The following is a 7317-nucleotide window of genomic DNA, read 5'->3' as shown; positions in this document are numbered from 1 at the left end:
GCAACATTGGACACAAGTAGACACAAAAAAATGGTGCAAAAAGGGGCATAAAATAGCTTAAAATTGGGTGCAAAACTTGGTGCAAAAACAAATACAAAAGTAGACGTAAAAAATGACTCTAAATTGAATGTACCATTAGACACAAAATAAGATGCAAAGGTGGACACAACACATGACTCAACATAAGATGCAAATATAAATGCAAATTTGGATGCTCAAAATGATGTAACATTAGATGCAAGAGATGGTGTTAAAAATGATGCAAAATTGGATGAAACAAATGACGCAAAATATGGTGCAAAATGAGATGGGAAAAATGGAGACAAATCAAACGTAAATGTGGATGTAAAAAATGGTCCAAAAAAAGATGCAAAAATGGGCACAAAAATGGATGAAAAATTTGGTGCTAAATCAAATTCAACACATGGTGCAAAGATAGGCACCAAAGCTGGTGCAAAAATAGAAGCAAAAACTAGTGTAAGACTAGATACAAAACCTGGCGTAAGACTAGATGCAAAAACTGACACAAAATGGATGCATAAAAAGACGTTAAATTGGATTCAAAATACAGTGTAAACTTGATGCAAATGATGGTGCAAAAATGGAAGCAAAGAATGACACAAAATAGGAAGCAAAAGAGAATGAAAAATAGATGCAAAAAATGACACAAAACTAGAAGCAAAACCTGTCATAAAATAAGATGCAAATCTTGGTTCAAAATTTGATGCAAAAAATGATGCATAGTTTGGTGTAAAAAATGATGCAAAATCTAGCGTGAAAAAGGATGCAAAATCAGGTGCAAAAAAGGACGCTTTAAAAATTGTACAATAGAGCCAGATTTAGCGCCAGGTTGCTCATCACAATTACAAAAAAAATGCACTAAAATCTGGCGCAAAATCTGGCGCAAATCACTGGTTTTGTTGTAGTGCTTATTGAACCATTTTCTTCTTGATATGTCCTTCTATCTCAAGAGTTTGAGGAGTGGTAATTCTTTCCAATGCTTTACAAGATATGGTCAGATTCATTTCTTCTTTCTCTGGGGTGGGTTCCTGGTGTATATCCTCTTATTTTGATGTTTCTTGATCCTTTTCTTCCTCCTCTTCATAATCTATGTAAAATAATTTCTTCTCAGCACACTTATGACCTTTAGTGTATTTGTTATCACAATTGTAACAAAGCCCTTTTTCTCTTTTTTCTTCCAATTGTTGTGGTGTAAACCTTGTAGGTTGTGGAAGGCTAGGAGAAAAAACACTTCCATAATTATAGTTGTGAGTGGTGGGATTCCTTGTTTCCATAATTTTGCTTTCAATTTTTCTTGCCAACCTGAATGCCTTCTCTAATGAATCAGGTTCCCAAAGACGAACCTCATGTTAAATGTTATCCTTTAAAGTCCCTATGAAGACATCAACCATTTTCTTCTCTGGAATATCATTTACCCTTATATTCAATTTTCGAAAGTCCTCAATGTGCTCTGGCATTGAACCCTTTTGTTTGAGATTTATCAATTGGCTAAAGAAGGTGTTTCTCTTTGTATCCTCATAATGTGCTATCATTTACTCTGTAAAAAATAACCACGTGACAAGTGGTTGTTGGGCATGGGATCCCCTGCAGCATGTTTTGGGGCTCAAAGCCCAAGTTTTGGTCAATTGTATTGTAAGACTCCGCAAACTACGAGCACGGAGTGTGAAGTCTAGGATGAGTCATAGGGCTATCCGCCCTAAAATATTGTAATTTAATGTAAATTTGTGTCGGCCTACCCATGGTCCATGGACCATGGGATTGTATAAATAGAGCGAGGCTCTAAGTGTAAAGATAGCTAAGTAGAGAATAGATAGAATAGCGAAGGCATGGTTTGAGGTTAGAGTGGAATCTGAAGTGTACTGGGTCATAGTAGTAGGTAGAGGCTCTGCAACTAAGTGCACAGAGGCCTAGAAGAGTCTGCAGCTGAGTGCGTGGACCCCTGCAGCTGAGTGCGTAGGGCAGAGTCGGGTATGTACTTGGGATTGAAAGTTAATAAAGAAAAGTTTACTCTATGCATCTGTTCTTGAATCTGTATTTTGATGTTATGCATTACTTTTACTCTGTTTATTTACTGCACGCAATTGATGAATACTTGTATGAATGCTTATATATGAAAATAATCTAAGTAATTAGCTAACAGAGCCTAACTAAGGAAGACTTGGGTAGATAACACGGGTCGTGCTGTGGCTAGAACTGCGTAGAGACAATATTGCAGGGCGCGGGGTGCCCACCGATGTGTGTAGCGCAATAGGTGCGAAGGTTGGACCGTGTACCAATCACCACATATCAGAAATCCCCAGGGTGTGGAAACCTAGTTCTAGCACCCTCCCATACTACTTTGGGTGATACCTCAGTCTGCGCTTTGCGGGTTGTTGCTGAAAGGGCCAGTAGTACCGGGATTTGCTTGGCTAAATCACTTCTAAACCTAGGCCAGGCCCCACTAAGCCAACAAATAATTTCATTGCCGGGACTAGGATCTACATAAGCGATGTTTGATGTCATGCCATTAGAACCCAATAAAGAAGGAAATTGAAGAGTGGTTGGACGAGAAGATTCATGAGTTCGAAACATAAGAAAACAAAACTCTACAAGTATCTAAGGAAAAGTGGTTGGAGTGCTACATGTATACGGAAATCCACGAGATTTTCTTTGCATCCTTTCCTTCTAAGCTATATGAGTGGATCACGAAGTTAGCCGACAACCAGGGAAGGTGTAGGCTCGATAAACCAATAGTGTGGACTCTGGAATTAGTGCGCAGACTAGAAGCATTAGAAGATAAGATCGCGCGAGCTGTGGACCATTGGCTTGACCAGATAATAGGGGGATTTATCACTGAGTTTGCGGTAGACATGACCATGAGCTACAGCGAGGTAGAGTGACACTTTGTCAAAGGATCACGATGTAAGTATATTAAATCTTTGAATACTTGGATTAATATGCTATTCTGTGAAAAAAGGGTCATGTGAATACACTAATATTTGGGACTACGAGGAGTGGAAAAATCTACAAAAGTAGAGAAGAATTAGAAAACAGTCCCTTAATTTCACCCTCGCGAGAAAGCGAGGAGGAGTTCGCTAAGGTCTCTTTAACATGCGTGGTCAGTTTGATAAGGCAACGCATTTCGCGGTTACCACATTCACCCACACCGCCACCCACTTCACCTCCTTCACCTCCATCTCCACCCACTCCACCTCCACCACCTCCACGGTTCAGTATGGCGAGCGCGATCAAACTACCAGTATTCAGAGGAGTAGGGAATGAGGTTCAGACCAATTTTGGTTCGTGGTAAGAACAATATGGGAAGCACAAGGTGTCATGGATGATAATATTAAGAAGGCTACATTGGTGAGCGTGCTGTAGGATCGCATATTAACATGGTACATCAAGCACTCTAACGACCACCCAAATACAGGGATAGCAAAGATCCAGAATGCGCTGAATAGGGAATTTAGCAGGCCAAAGTCAGAAACACAATCAATCATCGGGTTTAAAGAAATCGCGATGCTCCCAGGTGAGACTCCTTGGGATTTGGATGAACGGCTGAAGAGTACGATTCGCAAAACCAATATGATGTTGACAGATGGACAGCATCGCGCATGGTTTGTAGCATCTCTGACATCGCACTTGAGGATGACGCTGTCACAGTAGAAACTTTCTACCCAGGCCGAAGCATTGGAGATGATGATGAGATTACATGAGACCCCGATACAAGACCGTGGGTTGGGAGTTCAACGAATCCACGCGCAATTACAGAATTTGTGTTTGGAAATGCAAATCTTGAAGCAGAATAGGGCACCGCGGCCAGAGGCGCGCGAGGAAGTATGGTGCATAAAATGCAAAGGTCAGGGCCATGACAAGGATCATTGTTCAGTGTTGATGAACTACTTGGCAGGAGGAGGGCCAATGCCGTTGATACTAGAGGCACAGGCAGGGCCAAGTGTGACACCCGCTTTATGGTGCACGATCTGTCAAATAGGAGGGCAACACATGACGGATAATTGTCATTTGTTATAGAAGTATACACCGACACCCCAGAAATTGTTTTGTAATTTTTATAGGTCGGTATGCCATGATGAGTGCACTTGCAGTAGTTATGAGCTAATGATGGATTGGACCCTTGCCTATAGGATGCAGACCGAAACACAAGCCCTCGAACCAGATGTGGGGATGATGCGCGCTGGATTTCAGGGGCGTGGTCAAGGACGAGGTGGAATGGGACCAGGAAGGGGCCGCGTATAGTTAATTTGTTACAATTGTGGAGGACCAGGGCACTATGCTCGTGGTTGTACCAACCTGACGAGGATATCCTGTTCGTATTGTGCTTAGTTTGATCATGAAACAATAGACTGTCCTATGTTGATCACAAAGATCCTCGAAAAAGGGGTATTCCAGCCTCCCCAAACTCAAAATATACAAATTATGAGGTCTGAACCGTGCGAAGAGGACACGAATGTCAACATGATGCTCAAAAGTGATAAGACCATGGGAGAGGATATGGTGAAGCATCCAAAGGAAAGTACGTGGGTTCACAAGGCTCCTGCAAAGGAACCCGAGTTTGACTTAGAACATGCAAAGGAGACATTCATGGAAGCTAAGAAGAGCTTCACAGAGGCCTCCACTTCAGGTAGTAAGGATCAACCAGAGACAGGAATGGATCCTTCAATGCTCACTACCTTTCTGGAGACATGCATGAAACTGCTACGCAATAGCAAGGCAGTTAAAGGACTACAGGAGCTGATCACCAGGTGCGTGGGGTCAGGAGAACCGCACGTAGTCCGGAAATTAGGGAAGCATGCATTGCGCACTGGAAGGGAAATGAGGTTGACTGCACAGATTGGTGAGTATGAAATGGATTAGGTAATCCTAGATCTGGGTTCGGACATGAATGTTTTGCTGAAGCAAACATGGGAACGCATGGGTAGGCCCATGTTACCATGGTCCCCCATTCAATTACAAATGGTGAACCAACAGAAGATTTTACCCATGGGAAGGTTGCAAGGGGTAACAATTGATATTGAAGGCGTGAGCACGTAGGTGGATTTTGAAGTAATAGAGATTGTTGATGAAAACAATCACTATCCCGCGTTGTTAGGAATATACTCGACCACCGATATGAATGGATTCATCAACTTGAAGAAGCATAAAATGATCTTTGAGAAAAAGTCACTAAGCGTAGTAGTCCCACTGGACCCAGTTGAAGGAGCGTGCTACACTAAACCAGTGCGCGACAATGATAACGACGATGATCTCGATTGTATTAATAAGATAACTGCGCGAGTCGAGGATTGGGTGAATCCAACTGCAGATGGAAGGATCTCGTGGGAGTGTGAAAGCTCCTGCACTTCGGATTCAAATGAAGAAGTAGAGTGATGGAAGAATCAATTGCACGAAGTGATAACGCTAAATTGCAACATGATGGTTAGATCACTGTGTGACAACAGAAGCAAGAGAGTTGTCGACATATGATGGATTGACAGTAGTGGATGAATTCCTGAGCAAATTTGAAAGCGCAGTACTGGAACAACAGTGGTTCAATGTGTTGAAGTGGGCACTGCGTGCAACACCCGCACGATGGTGGGGTACACATCAAGGAAATTTTGAGGACTGGCATGGATGTAGAAGGATGATGTGCCTACGGTTTGGAAGCCCCCAGCTTCGAACAAGAGTCGGTTAGCAAGGACAGAGCAACTTGCACACCCACCTGTCTCGATGGGTACAGACATGTGCTGTGCAGCCCACACAAGCACACCCCAAACTCAAAATCGAAAATCGGAACAGGACGCAGTAGCAGGAAAGGTGACATGCACCACAAACATTCCACGTGGAAGCATTCAATAAGGTATGTGGAGTCCTGAACAGGGTTCACCAGGTGAGACAAACTGATTGGGACTTGCGCATGCCAGCGGTTCGATGGGCCTATAAGACCATGTGCAAAAATTTGAGTGTGGAGATGATTCCGAAGCTGAGCAGAATCGAGACCAAAATTTTGGAGGAAAGGAATCCTCACACAACAGCTCCCACAGTTGGGACAATACGTGAGGACCAGGATGAAGGAATTATGCAGCTCCGTGAGGGTGAAAATATGTGGATTCAGGAAGCCTTTCGGTGAGGGAACCTTAAGCTTCATGAACTCGAAGAAGATCGGGTACACCTGAGGAAGAAAAGCATGTTAATGGACATGGAAATCAAAACACTGCATAACGAAATCGTGCAAGCATGTCACGTCGATAAAATAAGAATGACAAGACAAGATATGAACAACCATACTACTGCCTTAGAAGATTGTCTTCAAGAATTTGTGACTCTGCTACCATGGCTGTGACTGCACCTTACCAAACAAAGTAACCAGGGGAGCGCACCGCATAAGGAAGAACGTGCGGTGCTGAATGTCACGAGGATAATTGAGGAATGCCCATAGACTAAGCTGGAAGGTGAATTGAAGCCTCGCACAAGTGGTGCAACCACCTGACTATCCGTAGGGAGCACAGTCTCAGTGCTCCAAGTAGTTGAAAAAGAGCGTGAGACTATAAAAGAATCTATGAGGGAGCTGCGCGATAAGGAGGTTGCGCGCAGGATTGACATGTCACAAGGGTCATGCCCACATAGAGGGGGTTGCACTGCCATGCCGGTAGACTAGGAAGTGACCGTTGGTGTCACTATTCATGAAAAGATATCTAATTTAAGACAAAGAGGAGTGGGTGGCGGGAAATTAAGACATAAAGTTAGAACTAGATTTGGGACGATCTACTGCCAAGAATGCATTAATGACTTAGAAATGGGGGGAATGGTCAAATTCAAATTTGAAAGACACTATAAAACTACCAAGGCTGGCCACGAGACAACACTTGTTTGTTTGCGATTTGAGCTGTTATAGAGAGCCCACATTGTTGAGCGCCAAGTGGTGTTTGAGCCTCCAAAGTCGTGAACAACTACAGACAGCTTGAACAAGATGACAACTACCAGGAGAGGTGTGGGTTTTGTTGAAAGTACGTCGAGGAAGCCACGCAAAGCCCTATGCTGCAGGTGGGGGATGCACCGGAAATTCCAAAATCACCTCGGACGTCGAGGCCCAAGACAGATCCACAGGCAGCGGGACCAGTCCGCATGTCCCCACAAAATCTGCAGTTTGGTAAACTTTCTATGGAAGACAAGGGAAAGACTGTTAATATTGAGACAGATGATGAGGAGGAGGACCTCCAGGCTTTCGTAGAGGAGATAGAGGTGGATGAAGAAATGGAAGAAGACATCTAGCTGATGCGTGTTGCAACAAAAATTCCTGAGTATGTCCCTCCGTGG

The sequence above is a fragment of the Pinus tabuliformis genome, chromosome J (assembly GCF_031772625.1).
Source record: "Pinus tabuliformis cultivar Carrire ecotype Pingquan chromosome J, CPIR1, whole genome shotgun sequence".
Taxonomy (NCBI): Eukaryota; Viridiplantae; Streptophyta; class Pinopsida; order Pinales; family Pinaceae; genus Pinus; species Pinus tabuliformis.
The sequence above is the reverse complement of the archived record's forward strand: the minus strand, read 5'-3'. Positions refer to the sequence as shown.